This window comes from Falco cherrug, chromosome 12 (genome assembly GCF_023634085.1).
Source record: "Falco cherrug isolate bFalChe1 chromosome 12, bFalChe1.pri, whole genome shotgun sequence".
NCBI lineage: Eukaryota > Metazoa > Chordata > Aves > Falconiformes > Falconidae > Falco > Falco cherrug.
In genome coordinates, this window is record NC_073708.1 from 3,486,942 (window position 1) to 3,505,858 (window position 18,917).

Here is an 18,917-nt window from a genome sequence, read left to right on the forward strand (position 1 = left end):
AACAGATCCTCGATGACTGATAGCATGCTGAATTGTTAATACTGATGAAACATTACTAATCCATGTACTCAATATTAATTATTACAAACTTTGCATATATCATTCTTCATACATAAACCATTGACCAAGTCTGGCACTAAGTCTGGATCTAGCCGCACCTAGACTTCTCTCTGTGAAGGAGTTTAGAAGGCAAAGGGGTCCATTCTGAACCTCATCACTCAGTGGAAGGGTCTTGCTTACCCTTTTGCACCTGTCTCTGTGTAAATCATTCTAGCTCAACTCTAACTCGATTTCCCTCTGTATGTTTCATCCATATAGTAAGCAATAGACTGAGCCTTGCCACTGGACTTTGTTAAGCTGCACTTTTATAAGTTCATATATAAACCCCCTTTTTCTAATACATTTGACACTAATTCTTTGAGCGATCTGAATCACTCATTCATGACAAAAGAAGATAGCTTTATGCAGAAACATATACATTTCAAAGTGATGGCACGTTAAGAACTACAAAAGTATGTGCTGTAGATAGGAGTCCAAGAAACAGGGACACAATCTTCAGGTAATTTAAGCCCATGGGGGAAAAAAGAGGATGATATGCAAAATTTTCACCTTGTTAGCACTTCTTAGTAAGTAAGAAAACAAAGCAAACTGTAATGTATCAAGTGTTGGAGAATGACTAGTTCTCTACACCAACTATGCAACTAATCTTAGAGAAATGCAAAATTGGTAATAAAAAGAATTAACTTGAATTTAAATAAATTATTAATGCTTATATTCAATAACAGAAGTTGAAGGCAAATCTGGAGCCTCATTTTGAAACTGGACATGATTTTGCAAATCGAAATGTTGAAGATAGATTTTTTAAGTGCCCTATCTTGATCATCTTTAATACTGTGCATTAATTATAGATGGGTAATTTTTTAATCATGAAAATCACTCTTAAGGAGTGATAGTGAAAGATTACATAAATAACTTCATCAGATGCAATGAGAAAATAAGTGGAAAAAACCAATTCAATACTTCATAAGCAGAATAAGGGGTTATTTTTGCAGATTTGGCTATTTCATCTGAAATAAGACCTTCTGAGGAATGGAGTACAGCAAGAAAGAGTACAATTTAAAATTTTCATTTTTTTAATAGAAAGCTAATTTATCTCAAAATCACCATATTCAATGGCTGAAATAAATGATTGTATAAGTGAATGGGAGTCTAATTATGTACCACAGGTAGTGAATGTAATGTTATGTTTCAATGATTCTATGTATAAGCTCATTTCTGTGCTATTTCCAATAGGAGTTTTACAACTAACACTAATAAATAAAAGAAAATCTGTTCTGATTTTTAACAAAATACAGTTTCTTATCACAGCAGTTTATCTTATATATCTAGGGACAAGGCTAGGGCAAAGCTTAAAAAGCAAGTTTTATTAATTTTTCTCTCCATTGCATAAATACATACTATATTCTTTAATTGCTTACCACCACTATAATTCCTTCCCATAAAGTTAATTGGCAATAAACTTTCTATGATGATAGTAAGACTAAAAAAAAAAAAAAAGAGAGAGAGAAAAAAAGCTCCCAATCATTTTCCAGTTCTTTTTCAGGAGTCTCCTTTCCCTAGCAGTCAACAAAACACTATTACCATACCACAAATCACGGCATGAGATCTTTTCTAATTTCTTTTTTCTTCCTATGAAGAAAGTTTTTGCCCTTTCTTCTAACTCCAGGTTACCTTCTTAAGTTGTATAAATCAATATAGTAACATTAGCTTTGACAGCTAAGCCAGTTTACAACAACTGATGATATATCCTCTTGTCTGCACACTCAATTAAATATTAATTAAAACCAAGCAAACAAACAAAATATCCTGCCAATAGAGGATTTGAAAACTATTCAGCATTATACTATTTGAACTAACAGGACATCACAAGTGAAGGTCTAGATCTTGCAAAGAGTGAACTGTGGTAGAGGAAGGGAGTGATCTAAAATCTCTGCAATGCAGTGCCCAAAGCTTTCAAAATATCCTTCTACTCAGAGGTGTACGTCCTACGAGGGTATCTGTAAGTATAAAGTGTGCAGCAACATGCTGCCTTGTTATTGAAGTCATGCTTCTGTCCTGATTTATACCAGTCCATGGAAAATGTAGATTTATCACATTTTATAATGGTGATGGGCTCCCAAGCACGTAATCCATCTCTGGAGAGAAAGCCAAGACTGGCATGAATTTTACATTGTCTGTAGTTATTTCCAGATCTAGAAATTTAAGGTATATTTCTGTAGGGTTAAAATGTGGAAGAGAAATGTTCCATAAACCAGAGTGAACCAGGCCTGGCACTGACAGTTACTCCATAATTCAGCTCAAGGGCAGGTCTCAAATCAGCCTTTTGAAAGCAGAATCTCCTTAAAAGGGGAAAAATGGGGGGGAGGGTGCTTTTCAAATGATTATAAAAATGGTCTTTCCTAACTGCTTGCTAACTCTATAGACCTGAGTGGATGTCAGCCCATAACCACTGTACAAGCTAATGAGCTTAATGGACCAGCTAAATTAATCAAAATTATTTGCAGTATACCACAAGAGCAGGCAATTTATAGCAGAAAGTTTTGAACACCATCATTGTCACCAGTACAGTTATAAGCATCATAAATCCAGATATGATGGATGACTCTTTCCTTTTGCTGATAAAGGGAACTGCCACCGTTTTCTATATGCTCAAGGTTAAAATCAGTGCTTTACCTGTTAAAATATCTGTTTGCAAGCTTCTCCAGGACAGATTTAGAGGTCATTTATTTGCCTGGCTACAAAGACAGAAAGAAGGTGAACAGCCTAAGCTTGTGCCAGCCAAATTTCAATCTGAGCCATTAAAATAAAAACAAGTGAAAAGTGATTTGTTAAGAAGATGTGTATATTCAGATTAAAAGTTACAATAAGACTTAGATTTTTAAATTTTATTTCAAATTAACTATTGTAGAATCTGAATTTCTGAATATATATAATTACTGATTATTTATCATTAAACGTAGAGCTTCGTAAGTATAGGGCTTGGGTCTAGCTTTGATAACACCCTCACGTCAACTTTTCCACTTCTACCCAAAAACTGCTGATAAAGTTTTGTCCCTAAAATAGATTTTCAGACATACCTAGGGATCAATGGTGTCTTTATTCCGGTATTGAGATAAAGGAGGACACAGATCTGGGCTACCTGAAGACGCAAATGGGGAAAGAGGTTTCTTATCCACAGTAGTTTTAATGCTATGACTGCTAACATTTACCTTCTTTACTGTGTTTATTCTAAAACTCACACGCAAATGTGGAAACGTATTTGTCACAGGTTTTATTCCTGTGATTCCTAGAAGACAGTAGGCATGGCTGCCTTGAATTCCAGATGATAAAGGGCATATTATTGCACTGGTAGGACGTGCAATTTCTTTCTTCTTCTTCTTTCTTCTTCTTCTTTCTTCTTCATTCTTCTTTCTTCTTCTTCTTCTTTCTTCTTCTTCTTCTTCTTTCTACTTTTTCTTCTTTCTTCTTCTTCTTTCTTCTTCTTTCTTCTTTTTCTTCTTTCTTCTTCTTCTTTCTTTCTCTTCTTCTTTCTTATTTTTCTTCTTCTTCTTTCTTCTTCTTCTTTCTTCTTCTTCTTTCTTTCTTCTTTCTTTCTTCTTTTTCTTCTTCTTCTTCTTTCTTCTTCTTCTTTCTTCTTTCTTTCTTCTTTTTCTTCTTCTTCTTCTTTCTTCTTCTTCTTCTTTCTTCTTTCTTTCTTCTTTTTCTTCTTCTTCTTCTTTCTTCTTCTTCTTCTTTCTTCTTCTTCTTCTTCTTTCTTCTTCTTCTTCTTTCTTCTTCTTATTCTTTCTTCTTCTTCTTATTCTTTCTTCTTCTTCTTTCTTCTTCTTCTTATTCTTTCTTCTTCTTCTTTCTTCTTCTTCTTCTTCTTTCTTCTTCTTCTTCTTCTTCTTTCTTCTTCTTCTTCTTTTTCTTAAAAGGAGTTTCATTTCTTTCCACAAAACATCTAGGATCAACAAACCCTTTCCAATGCAGAACCCACAGACATTTGATTTATTTTCCTCTGGTATTAAGGATTCGGTTTAACCATAGTGCTGAGAAACTTTCCCCCTCTTCAATATCCATCATGTGCCAGGAAAAATATCTTTCCAACAAGTGATTCACAAGTGATAGCACAGTTCAAATATCCTTCACAGATTCTTAAGGATAAGAATGTGAGTAAGATGGATATCCCAGTACATATCAGAAAGCAATTAGACAAATGGAAGTTCATCTAAACATATTCTGTATCTTCTCTAATAAAATGATACCTTGAAAATGTCAAAATATAAAAATGCAATACTGGGAACCTAGATTGATGGACAGCTGAAATCTAATCCATTAGTATAAAGAACAGACAAGAAACAACTTGAATCAGTCTGTATATGGTTAAAATTAAGAAAGGAATTGCTTTTTGTAGAGAAAAGAGTCAGAAGGAAACACCATTAAACATGTATTTTTAGTGAACAAAGATAAGAATAATTTAGGTGTTTTTAAAGAAAGTCAAGAAAAATATATATGAAATGTATTTGTCTATCTCAGCAATTCAGGGCTGCAAAGATTAAATGTAGAAAGGAAACATGGTTCCCAGAGGGAAAGAAAAGAATTACTAAACATTAGGAAAACTCATGACAGTTCTCTCAAGGGCATTAGCATTATTACAACTTCTAAAGCCATGATGGATACTAAATCTTATTTATTATGATTACTTGCTTTTGCACAGTCACAGTGAGAAGGTTTTGTTGAGTTTTTTTAATACTGTTCCATGAAGTATAGAGGACACTGCAACTGTGGTACAGGTGGTACACCTAAGTGCTTCAGGATTTCAGAACATCTGCTTCTCATCAACATCAAGATATAAAGACATTCCTTGATTTTAAATGAATTATCTATAGCCCATTAGTTTTAACACTGACTTTTCTTTTGGAAGGACAGTTGTGGCAAAGGAAGAGTTTCATGTGAAACTTCTATAATGAAGTTTACAAGAAGAAATGTGTAGGATATTTCTCTTTTGGAAAAAAAATGCAAGTTAAGGAGATTTGCTGACCTAATCGCTCCCATTTTCTCTAAACTGCCCATTACTGGAAACTATTTACCAGGTTAACCAACAATTCTGGTCACCTGGGACTTTCAGAAAGTTGGCCTCAATCTGTTCCTAGCAAAGAGAACAAAGCACATTTAAGGTTACAAGGAAAGGTTTAAAAATCCTATTTCGTACAAATAAGCTTTTTCTTTCTTGACTGTTGCTTATATTCTGAAATTTCACTGGCTACAAAGAAAAAGAATGTACAGTCCTAATGCAGACCACAGCACAAGCATGTGCACTGGTCTCAGGACCCCTGCCTCCTGCTTAATCCTGTCATTATTGGAACTAACGAAGCATATCCACGATAAGCTTCATGAGAATATGAGATTCTTATGTTATGAAATTTATGATGTGAAACATACGTTTCATATGATATAACAAAACAGTTTTCTGCAGGTGGCAGTATCCCATGCAGACTTTCACCTTTCAGTCTGGTAGTAAGCAATATTCATGCCTTCAGAGCACTTTATTATGGGAGTTTTTTAAACATCTCCTTAATCACAGCACGTATCTCAAGCCTGTCTTTTTCATAGCTGGTGCCTCAGAGTTATTTTCCACAGTTAATTATGTATTCTGTGCAAGTAGCATATAAAACTCTAAGCTCATCATTGTCAGTAAAAGTCTCATGCATGTAAACAAGGACTGAACTTGCCTGTTATTTGAGAACAGAGCTCAAGTGTCTTTTTTGATCCAAGCCCATGCTGCTCTTACAGTTTCTGAAGGTTGACAGAAGTCTGTTCTTAAAAAAAAAAGATGACACACAAAATCAAATTCTTATTGTATCTGGTCTCTAAATCAGCAATTTAATTTAGCTGCTTTTTGTAAATGTCCTACTCATGCCATGTTACACAATAATGTCCTTGCATAATGAATATCAGGTCATATAAAAATGAAAAGACAAAATTAAGAAAATTGCAAAAAAAACCCAAAACCCCAACCAAAAACTGCATGTCAAACCACTACATTTATTCTGCTTTTATAACCTTCCTCCTTTCATTCAAGCTGAAATCCATCTGAGTTTTACATAGGCCATTAAAACTTGAGATTTTCTCTTGAGAAAATCATGATTAATAAACAATGCAAAAAGAACAAACGCAGCTGTGCTTGACCCCTTCTGGCAGTTCATCCGTGTCACAGCTGCAGACTTAAAGCAGCTGTTCCTAGGAGCAGTTTATGAGTTTCTTCCATTTCCCCGTTTTTGTCACTACACACTCAGTGAAACTGTCATCAAATTGTTGAAAGCAATTTCCACTGCTTAGGAGTACTAAAGCACTTGCTCAAACCACAGGTACAAGGAGCTGAGTTTCTGTACTGAGGTACAGACTTCTTATGTCCCCGCCAACACACACCTCCGTGTTGTGCAACTGTGCTTCACCTGCCTTCCAGAGCACCCAAGGGTAGCCATGGCATGTCCAAAGAAAAAAAGATCTTACGGAAGCCAAATGATAGCTAGTCCTCCACAAATAATGTTCCCCAAGGTCTTCGTACACATAAAATGAAGTTTCAAAACAGGGTTGTACTGTAAGAGAGTTTGAGATTGAGATTTTTGTAGAGGTTTGAAACTGGGCTGTGTTCCTCCTCCTCCACCCATCAGCGCTACAGCCCTAGCAGACATGAGGTGGCCAAACACCAGGGAAGTTAAGTTGAAGTGTGGTCTCCTCTGTCGTTGCTGTTGAGGCCACATCCGGACCCGAGTTAAGTTTTAAAGAGCGGAAAGTTAAAAATATTTAGTACACCTGAAGGCATTTCACAAGTCAGGATGGAAGAAAGTAGCACCAAGTTACGTACCCATAAACATGGTTGTGGGTGCAGAAAGGGAACTGCAAATTTCTGACTCTTGACGTGGCTTTGATATGTATTTCATTAGGGAGAGATTTTTTTCACTAGCACTTGGAGATTGGATCAGGCTCTCAAGCTTTAAATATGGAAAGACAGACATACTCTTTCTGTTATTTCCTAATTTAATAACAAAGATCAGCATATATAAAAAACTTGCATTTCACCTGTAGTCAAACCTTTCTCCTGCTTATAAACAGTATCCCTGCAGGACAGGTGAAAATAACCAAATATATTATTCAGGAATATAGTAAGAAATGGTTGTTTAAATTTAAAGATCTAATTAGATTGCCTATGTATGAAGCTGTATTGGGCTTGCATGGCAAGGTTTTGGTAGCAGGGCAAGGGGGGAGGGCACAACATGTGTAGCTTCTGAGAGAAGATTCCAGAAGCTTCCCCCGTGCCCAGCGGAGCCCATGCCGGCCAGCTCCCAGACGGACCCGCTGCTGGCCCAGGCCGAGCCCCTCGGTGCCAGCGGCAGCGCCTCGGGGGAGGGGGATTAAGAAGGGGGAAAAAAAGTGACAATGGCTGATTGAGGCAGAGAGTGACAACAGCTGAGAGCAGCAGCACTGGCCCCCGGGTCGGGGCAGGGGGAGGCTGGGGGGCTCCAGGCCCGGAGCAGAGATTCCTCGGAAGCCCACGGTGAAGCCCCCTGCCCATGGGGGTCCATGGGGAGGCAGATCCCCCCCGCAGCCCGTGGGAAAGGCCCACATTGGAGAAGTTCATGGAGAACAGTCTCCTGTGGGAGGGACCCCACGCTGGAGCAGGGGCAGAGTGTGAGGGGGAAGGAGCAGCAGAGACACCCTGTGATGAACTGGCCGTCACCCCCATTCCCCGTCCCCTGGCACCACTTGGGGGGAGGAGGCAGAGGGACCAGGGGTGAAGCTGAGCCCAGGAAGCTGGGAGGGGTGGTGGGAAGGAGTTTTAAGATTTAGTTTTATTTCTCATTATTGTACTGATTTGACTGGTAATAAATTAAGCTGATTTCCCCAAGTCGAGTCTGTTTGGTCGGTGACAGCAACTGCTGAGTGATCTCCCTGCCCCCCCTGCACCCCACCAGCCTTTCCTTACATTTTCTCCCCTCCGGCCCAGCTGAGGAGGGGGGGGATGGAGCAGGTTTGGCATCTGACGTCCAGCCTGGGTCACCCCACCACAGAAGCAAAGCAAGGTACTGATTTACACGGCATGTGTCTAAAATGACATTTTCAAAACTGCTTGCAAGAACAAAGGTACCATTGTGTTACACAATTTAAATTATAAATTGAATCCAAGGTAAAGCATTATTATTGTATTAATAAATATTTTGCAATTTCCACAGCAGTTCTCAGCATCTTACAGCTGTCTCAAACCTGTAAGTACATAAGTATTGCAGCACTGATGAAATGGCTTTCCAGCTAATATATTCACAATGTAGGGTTTTAAAAAAGAAATAATAAAAAAAAAAGAATAAAAGGTCACCTACATCTTTTTAACATTAATCCATGACTGAGCGTATGAAAAATTGTTCGGTCATCAAGGTTAAAAGTAGATGTGTTCGACTGAACTGAAAGCAAACTTCCCAGTGCAGTATTAATTAGAGCAGGCATGTGAACAGCCAATAAAAACCATGACTTTTTATGTCTTTGTTCTAAAATATCTTCATGCCATAATTAGAAGTCTACTCTGCAACTGTAGGAGCAGAGACATTGCTTTATCCCACTGCAGCCACTGACAGTTGCTTTACCAGGTTCTTGCTAGCAAATGGGCCAGGAGGAAAAGTATATTTAAATTAAAACACCTGTGAGGGAATGGAAAGAAAAAAATCTGATCTTGTTTGTGAAGTGGTTTTTGAAAGCCAAGAAGGCTGACAAACCTTACACAAAGTGTAAGCACCTTAGTGATTGCCGTTACCTATGTGAACAGAAACCGTGTGATAGCCAGTTTCCCACAGCAGTAGCTCAACTTAGAATTAAGAGCAAATTTAAGCACTTGTCTGAATATGAACATACTTAAGTATATCCTTAAATTCCATACGCATGCTTAAATGATTGACTAGATTGTGGCCTAAAGAAGGAAGGACTGTATAAAACATAGATGATCCAGTAAAAGCGTCAAAATTGGAGTGGAACCATGCATCATATGCTACAGGAACTTGGATATTCTTACAAGATTTGTTACAAATTATGGTGTTCTTCTTCCATGTTATGCAGTAAGTAGTGGACAGAAACACTCATGCTATTTCACCCGTTCCGAGGGAGCTGTATCATTGCACATGACAGCAGAAGTTGCCCTGTAGGCAATTGTAAACAATTTCAGGCAGATACCTGCCCTCAACCCTGATCCTCTCTCCATCAGTGGAAACTTTTCATGCCAATATCTTGGGGCATAGAGATGATCTTTTTGTTCTGTCTTTCTTCAGTGACAAGCACAATGCTCTGTGATTTGTGATTTCAGAAGGACCCAAATGCTCCTTTTCCCTACATTTTCTCAAGAAATCTGAGACCTTCTAGCTCTTAGATCAGTTTATTATCCCCTCAAACAGAAGATATTAAAAATCTGACATTTTAAATTGTAACCTAATTAAAATGATACATATTTCTAGACTGTTTGTGATATTTTGTGCGAAACCACTTGTATTATAAAATATCATGTTAGGAAGTTTCTTTATGGATGTTGATGACTATTTTAATAAAGCATGTAATTTAATGAAGCATTTACTCTCTTTTTCATGGAAGACTAATTGAAAGGTTAATTCAAACCGGATCTGACAGATCCAAAACCTGACTAATTGAATGTAAACAAAGACAATAAGGAGTAGTAGTATGCCAAGTTGACATCTTCTGCGGTAACAAGGGAATTGTGGCTATCATTCATATTCTTTAATACTTTCCTAAATGATTTGGAAGAGTGAGAAATAATGATATTAATAAAACTAGCAAACGATTCTATTTTGGGAGACATGGTTAACAGCAGAAAGGCAGAGTGGAAAAATGGGCAGTGGTAAAAACAAAAGACTTAATTAGGACACCTCTGAGGTCTTGACATCTTTGCTAAATACAGATGGTGGAAAATAATCCAAATTCTATATCCTTTCAATGAAGGAGAAACAAGGGGAGAAACAATCAACTGGCAGTGACAAAGACCCAAATAGAGAGAGATGAAAAAACACAGCTGAGCATACACGTGTGTAGAGTAACATGTCCACATAGGAACCGTGCTCCCTCTCAGTAGAGTTACTGCAGCAGGAACAGCTTTCTCCAAAAAGCTTTCTGGAGTCAACATCCAGGAGCAGTCTGGAGGAACTGCAGTCAACGAGAAAATGGGAGAACATGGAAGATGGGTCAGATTAAATGTTTGCATGCATAAAGGTAATCATACGCTAAAGCGCCTTGTTAAAAGGGGCCTCAAGGACCAAAATACAAGCAGCCAGGGTGAAAAGAGATAAGAACTAGTCTACACCAGTCCGTGTATATATTTTTTATATTAGTCAACAGCTGAACTTCCCTTAGTCCTTTATTCCAATCCAAGGCGGGTACTATTACAAAATGGTGTTACAAAAATGGACTGAAGTGATCGTATGAAGTACATGACCTGGATCTCTGAAAATAAAATGAGTGATTCAACATGGTGAGCTGAACCATAGTATTATTGCATAAAGAGAAAAAAAAAAATTCAGAGATTAATGGACTGAACACCTATAAAACTTGCATAAAAGTCTTCTCAAGGAATATTGGAAGCTGAAAGGAGGATTAAAGAGGTGCTGGGAAATAGATAGTCCTTTTAATCAGAGTTGGGCTAGCTTACATATCAAATCTGCCTTCCATCTATAAATTATAACTCTATATTAAATAATTTGAAAAGGAAATTCAAATATCTTCCCCTGTTTTTCTGTATGTAAGTGGCATCTCAATCAACAAATGTGATTACATATTTTAAAGACCATTATAAATCATTCTTCTCTCTAACTGTAGTTTTCAGCAAAAGTATCATTTTATGCTCCTGATTTTTGCAGCTGATGTTATTAGCATCATACATTATGTCTAAAACAATCGAAGGAAATAGAATTGATAAAACAGAAATAGAAAGTGTCCAGAAATGAAAAAGTAAAACAATAACACACTCTGAAACATTCATCAGAGCATATTAGCAATAAATGTTAATCAACAGTATGTCACTTCCCATTGAGTGAAAACAGAGATGCTATGCTATTCCTACTTACTGACATAATATAACCAGCGTCACAGAAAAATTGGTTATCAGGTGAACTTTCAACTTAGATCAGAGGAAAGTAGCAGCATAAAATAAAACTGAAATTGAGAAAATCAATGCAGAAGAGTGTAGAAGACTTACATGTCCAAGAAGCAAATTGTTCAGAGAAGATATAGCTGCAAAAGGTGTATTAAAGGCCTGAAACAAAAGTCCATCCCTATCAAGTCAATGGAAGTTTTTCCAGCACATCGTCTGTCCCTGAGTGATTTGCAAGGAGCCAGGCACAGGCTGAGTGCGCAGTACATACCTAATTTGCTTTTGCAAGGCTTACTGCAAATGTGCGTATGCAGTGAAGCAGGAGAAGGGAAACATCCTGAAGACATACCCAGGTCAACATCAACCTTCCCACCTGGGCACCTCCTGTCGAACTTTGTCCGTAGCTTAAAAACCCATCCCAAAAGAGAGCCACGACCACAGGATCACTCACACCCAGACTCCCCAGCTGAAAACCACCACTGAATTCTACCAGCCCAGGATCTGTCTCCTTAAATCACCCTTTATTATTCTAGTGATATAGGAAAACTATTTGAATAATGTTCAAAATACAATTAATAATCTTCTTTCTCAGCCTCGGGGAGAGAATTCCATTTGCATCTTATCAATCAGGAGTCAGATCACCAGCCCACACAGTGCAGTCTTAGACAGTAATGTGTCTAACAATTAATAATCACAAGATGAAGAAATTACCAGTGATACTAGTATTAAACTCAATTGCAATTTAGGGTTACAAAAATAATCTATAAAAGAATACGGATTCATCTGCAGAATGCTGCTTGCCTGTGGTAGGATTTAGTTGAAGTACTGCCATTTAGACTTAGGGAGAAGACTAGCTACACGCGCGCACAGTCAAGCAAAGAGTAGTTTGCCCTGTCCCACCTAAAGCTAGTATTTTAGGGATGATAACTGGACAGAACATATATTACAGCACAGTCTCCATATTCTCAGCAGAAATAAATAATTTTTCACAAGTCCATTTTCTGCCATTTAAGGAACTGAAACATTTAATTTTAAATTTGGTCAAGTTTTGACTCCTACAACATGACTTTGAGAGTCAAAGTATCTGGATGCAAGAGATTTACACCTAGGAGAAATGCTTATTATCCTTCACCTTACCGTTCCTATGAAATGTTATACAATCTGTCAGTAAGGTATGTTCTGCCATAATCTAACTTTATGAGCAAATGTAGAGGAGGTTTGAATTACATCTGTATAGTCAAGTCAGATATCATGTAAAATCAAATATTCACATTTCTAAATCCATTCTCTTTTTGAAGGGTACACTTCTAGTATTCACACAATAAATCATTCACATGTTCAAAAATATATAGCCCAAACTAATTATTTTATTAAAATTATACACTCATAAGTACAAAACAGTTTATATGGTCTAGTACCTTACTGTCATTTAACAACTTTATTCTCTGTCCTAGAGTGATAATGCTTTACCAATTAAAAGAAATTAACTGTCCACTTTGGATTGTGTTACAATCTTAACATCAAAACCTAGAAATCTAATGGAGAGTGACACGTTTTTATTTTGCTGAAAGAGAGTATCCTTTTCTTTGTCAGACTTCATCATATACTCTTTGCATTCTTCCCTCTACCTGTTTGACCATATAGCTATAATTTTTCATTAATGAAAGAAGTGAAAAGAAAAGTTCATAATAGCATTCTGAAACTACTAATTAAAAACTGAAGTATCCCTCCCTGGATTGAATATCTCACTATATTTCTAAAGGCAAATAATGATACTGAGATCCAAAGTAATCCATCCTCAATGACTACCACTCCTTGTCATTTGATTGCCTCGATACAGCAGATAAATTCAAATGGTTTCAGTCCAATTTGAGGCATAAGAGTGTGAAGAGCACAGTAATAATAAAACCAATTGACTTAAAATGGCTCTGCATGTGGAAGTGACTACAATTGATATCTCTTCTTCCGCTGTTAATACAGGCAAGTAGATTACATTTTTGCATCAAGGTCTGTAATTATAAAAGAATTAAAAATAATCTACAGATAGCTAGATATAGAGCTTAATATCAGGACTAGGTATATAAATGCCAAATATATATGCTATAAGATGATTAGCCATGGACTTCCCTGAAAGGCAATTTAAATCAAGGGGAGCATCCTCAGTGGTAGAAAGGAGCTTTCAGACACACTTACTTTCATGTTCCTTAAATAACTTCATCTTTCTAAACAAGTTGCCACAATTTGCTCTTGCTTAGACTTGAATAAAATATACTATTTTTATATATATATGAAAAATATATCTAAAAATATAACAGAAATGAATGTAAACCAAAACCAATGACAAATGGTAGAGGGGACAAGAAAATGCAGGTATTTGCCAACAAGCAATACAAAAGAAGAGAGTACAAATGATGCAAAACAAAAGCAGGTAAACCAAATTATTAAAAGAATCACCCCCAAACAAAGGTTAACAAGCAGTGAAAAGCTTTTATATTCACCCTATGTTGAAATCAACTTTAAAACACTTCTTGGAAAAGAAAGAACTGCAGCTGTGGCAACCCTACTCCACATTAAACTGTCTCTTTTTGAAATTCTCTGCTCCCCAAGGTAACTGATCCCGAGGGACGCAATCTCAAATTATGGCTAACATAAAAGTCAATGGATTTGGAGGGGACATTCTCTTTTCATCAGGATAAATCAAAGATATAGTCTCAAAGGAGAAAAAAAAAATACCTGACCCACTGCATATGAAAAGGCCTCATGCATATTCAAGCATGTGCTGCATCACAACTGACACTGTCCTGGTCCTGCCAGCTCTTCCCAACCTGCCTGTTACGTGTGTTTGGAACAGCCGTGATTCCTGCTGTATTTCAGTCTTTTCATAGACCCATGACTCCAAGCTAAATTGAGACTGACCAGAAATTATTCCTATAGCTTCTCAGCTGAGGATGCTTTAACTTCAAATAAGGCTTTTGGCATCAAACCAAGAGTTACTGTGTTTTCAGAGCCATAAACAGATCCTGTGGTTCCACAGACGTTTACAGAGATATGGGTTTGGACCACCTGGGAGAGACCAGCTATTCCAAGTTCAGATCTGTAAGTAAAAGTCAGAGGAGAGTTTCCTCTAGATCCACCATAGGGAAACTGTATGGAAACCTTGGGGCACGCAAAGTCAACATTACTCCGCTTAAAAGCTTGAAAACTTTTAAATTCTGTATTGTTGGGATATTAGCTCTAAGCCTGTGGAATACAATGTGGATTTCAAAACCCTAATGAGGTTTCATGGTATTAGCTTCAGTACCCTAATGTAAATTTTATCTCAGATATACGTACTCTCCCTCTCCACATCTCTACAGTGGAAGCTGAACACAAGATTTCCATTCAGTCTTGGTCATAATCTACTGTGAATCACTCTTTCCTACCATACTCCCTCCACCACTTTCCACTTTCAGAAGGCTACAAATTAATTTGGGATTAAAGCTATTATAAATCCAGTATTGCTGCATAAACCCACAACCTACTGAATAGACAGCTGGTTTGTAAATTATTAATCATCATTTTCAGTCTCCTTGGAGCAGGAAACAAGGTCATTTTATGGGCAGAAGTTCCTATTTATTCGCCTTTAATTTTTCTTCCCGTTAGCTAAGCTCTCTAATTGAAAGCCTAAAACAAAATTTTTACCCGCTCTGATGCTCTGATATATCACCATCCTGGGGTGAGAAGTTCTACCAAGCCTGATAAATGAATTTATTCCATCATCTTGCTTTTTTGCTATGCAGGCTGAGTGCTGAAATGAGTTTGGACAACACGTCCACTTACGGCACTGCAGAGAAGTGCACTTCAACAGGAGGAGAGAAGAAAGGTCAGATGCCATGATGAAACTCTGCACACCTGTCCACTGGGTCAGCTTGAGCTTCCCTCCTTATATACACAAACCTCTTTTTAAATCTCCTCTTGCTTCACCTGAAATGGATAGAGAGCAAGTGCCTCCCCAGATGTCACCAGCAGGGAGACTTGCCATGGTTGCCCAGTCAAGAAGTGTCAAGCCTCTTCCCTCCAGTGGAAAGGCATCAGATGCCCAGCTGAGTTAGCCCACAGACACACCAAGTTAATTCTTCCATTTATTAGCCTTATAAACATGTCTGAATACTGCCACTCCTTGCATGTAACTTTACTGCCCACGGGAATACAATGAGCTCTCCATTAAGCCCTGAATTTCCTTAACTTTCACGCTGGGACAACCACCACACTTGCCACAGTTCCTCTAGCTGTTTTAGGAAAATATTTAAGCCTTTGCAATGCAATTTCATGGGAATGACACTGAGAGTTTGGTTACTTGTTAAACTTGATCTCAGTCACTCATTAGTCCATGTGCATTTTCATTTAAAAAACAGAGAACCATATCAGACATACAGAGATAAGGAAAAAATCCTTCAACTCTAAGGGGGGGGGGGGGGGGGGGGGGGGGGTGTAGGGGGCAGGGGTGTGTGTGTGCGTGCGTGTGTGTGTGTGTATGTGTAGCACTGCTTAATTAAGTTACCCAAAGAAACCCAAGGTGCACTATATGGGAACGATGACGAACAACACCAGCACTGATCAAACTTGGTATGAGCGAATCATGTCACTTGAAGTAATTATGCCATACGCTAACCAGAAGGGCATCACACACAAGAAATGTTAATTATTTTTTTACTTATTAATTAACATTACCTACTCCCTTTTCCTTTTCACTGTTGCCCAGTGTCGATGGAAGGCTGCTCATTTCATAGAATCATGGAATATTTTGGGTTGGAAGGCAACTTTAGAGGCCATCTAGTCCAACCCTCCTGCAATGAGCAGGAGCATCTCCAACCACATCAGGTTCCTCAGAGCCCCCAGTCCAACCTGACCTTGAATGTTTCTAGGGACGGGGCATCTGCCACCTCTCTGGGCAACCTGTACCAGCATTTCATCACCCTCATCATTAAAAATGTCTTCCTAATATCATGTTTAAACCTACCCGCTCTTAGTTTAAAATCATTACCCTGTGTCCTATTACACAGGCCCTACTAAAACATCTGTGCCCATTTCGCTTCCAGACTCTCACCCTTACCTATGCTCCTTCCCCAAGAGCTCCAAAACCTTGCCTGATCAGTTTAACGCTATCTCCGCACTGGTGGTGCAGCTCTTTCATCATTTTGTTACCCAACAGGGACAATCCAAAAGCACTGACCTACAAATTCAGAGTGAGTCTTAATCGATAGGCTCAAAAATGTCACAAAACAAAATGTGAAACTGCAGCCTGACCTATTCTGCTGCTTCCATGAGCCAAGATTTCACTTCTCGACTCAGCTGAGAAAGTGACAGCACTTCGGTGGTATAGGAATTAACCCATCTGTCTCCAGCGTTCCCACAGAAATAACTTACTGGGCTTACACAAAGTGCTGCGCAGCTCTACAATCTTCCATTCAGGAGCTAAGTACAAAAATACCATTTAAAAACTTAGAGTGAGAATAATAACAAATCTAATTTCTGTTGTCTTTGCCTCTGAAATAAAATACCCTGAGGCCAGAAAATGACAAATAAAGCATTTCCTTTCAGTTCGTACACTTTTGGGGTTTCCTGTAAGGGAAAAAAATGGAAATGAAGAGTTAGGGGCAGATTCCCAGACCTGCAGGGGAAGGAAGAGAGAACTGGCCAAACTTTTATCTGTCCCATAGAGGTAAAAATGTTAGTCTGAATGTCTTCCTCTGCCCAGGTGTGAACCTTGTCTCCTCTAAACGCTTGAACCTTTTGGCATAGTCTCAAATGCATTTTTGTGCAAGGAGGCTACTGCTAACACTGCTTAACTTCACATAAATAAATAAACTTCTATTCCAGGAAGGAACTAGCATATGGGAAAGTATTCCTCCTCTAGGCAAGAAAATCAGCATTTCAGCTCCTTTTTTAGTACGTCTTCAAGCCTTCAAAATGGAAATGATCAATTTTTCACAGTTGTGGAGCTGGGATGAGGCATCCTTCTGTAGCTCTACCTCTTCCCATCTCACCTGAGAGCACAACGGGACCTTGCTGTTCTATCCTGATCAGAAACTGGGCAAGAACTTCATGAAGATAAAAAAAGGTAATTAGAAAGTGTTATTGCCCTTTGCATTATTTTCACAGCTGACACATATTAAACCAACAGTTAGGAATTTAATTTACTCGCAAAAAGAGTAATCTCTTCTTTTTGTCAGAAAACTCACCGATCTTGCTGAAAGTCTTATTTCCACTCAATTACAAATTTGCCATCAACTTCCCTGGGATCTGGAGTTCTTCTCTGCTTTTATGGAAACTGAAAACGGTCATTACCAAGCAGAGCAAGGGGGTATTTTGAATGAATGAATTACAGCAAATGCCACATTTATTTTGATGGATGAAAAGGAAGTGTTACTGCAGGAGTGAAATATTCATCTATGCATAGTTTTAATGTAAAAATACATAGTTTTTGAGATAAATTTGGTAGGAAACAAGTCTGGTAGGAAAAATGAGCTAATCTTAATATTACCACAGGGCTAATCTTCAGAAATGTATGTGCATATATGGGAGCAGGGCAGACTGGGAAGACTGAGTACCTTAGAAAACTCTTCTGTAATATGCTGAAATTGTATATGAGGTAGAGGCTGGAAGAAAGAACACAAAATAAGGTTTTAGCTTTCAAGTAACTCTGGGAATTGTGGCTGCAATAAAGAATAAATAATTTTTTTTTTCTTTTGTCCAATCTAGGTAAGACTATCTGAAGCAGTTGACCACAGTCATGCTGTAGATTTCTCCGAGCTCCAGACCCGAGGCAGGTCCCAACTTAAGGTTCAGTTTTACCCCTTACAAAGAGAATGTGCAAAAAAGAAATCATAGGTTATAACCGGCTCTATGAAAACTACATTATTCAATGCCCTTTGATAAAAATTTGGTGAGGCTCAGAGGTGAGCACTGAGAGAGTAAGAGAGAGATCTGTATAGAGAGATTTGGGATAACCGTGAAATTACATCAAAAGACAACAAGAACAATAAATGCAGCTTATACACCTTTGCATTGTATGTGAAAATTACCTTACACTTGAGGAGGGTTGATTCAAAAACTCAGGTTTACTCAGGTTTATTCTTTAGCAGGATGCTGTCAGTAGAAAGCCTGTGATTTAATTTGTGTCTGTGCCTGTGCAATTTACAGGTAGTTTATAATGCTGGAAACAGGCTTCCAGATATGTTTTCAAGGAAGATCACATCCCGTCCAGGAGTTTGAAACTGTTAAGTCCAAATTTTGGCAATTCAGAACCTCAGAGCAGGATGGCTGCTGAGCCTGGGAAGAGCCCTTACCTGTTCTTCACACCAGCCAAGGGCCAAACATCTAAAGGCTCCTTCAGGAATTTACTTGAACATTCCATACCTTATCTCCCGTAGCAGAACTGAAGATGTCTAGGGAAGAAATAAAAATAATAAAGAAAAAGAACACATAAAGAAAAAAGAAAGACAGACAGACAATAAAAAATCATGCATCATTAACTAGGAGTTGCTAATTTAGAAGTAATGAATTTGCTACATTTCTGTCTTCCTGAAAGTTTTGCAGTCTTATTATGTTCAAAGAGTCCAGTTCTCTGATGTTACTTACATGCAATAAAACAAAGAGAGGATTTTTTGGTTTTGTTAAACACATGATTTTGGGGGTTTTTTTGCTTTAATTTTTCCTTTCTTTTTATCACTGTCCACTCTCAGAGTGCTTCACA

General features: G+C 38.0%; 1 long non-coding RNA gene across 1 annotated transcript in view; it reads right to left on the bottom strand.

Annotated features, from left to right (window-relative positions):
* LOC129737192 (uncharacterized) overlaps window positions 1-18,917 on the bottom strand; it is a 101,847-nt gene that overhangs the window by 77,451 nt on the left and 5,479 nt on the right. Inside the window, exon 2 of the long non-coding RNA XR_008734765.1 lies at window positions 18,511-18,609. This is a non-coding gene — a long non-coding RNA (uncharacterized LOC129737192). The remainder of the gene's footprint in view (window positions 1-18,510; window positions 18,610-18,917) is intronic.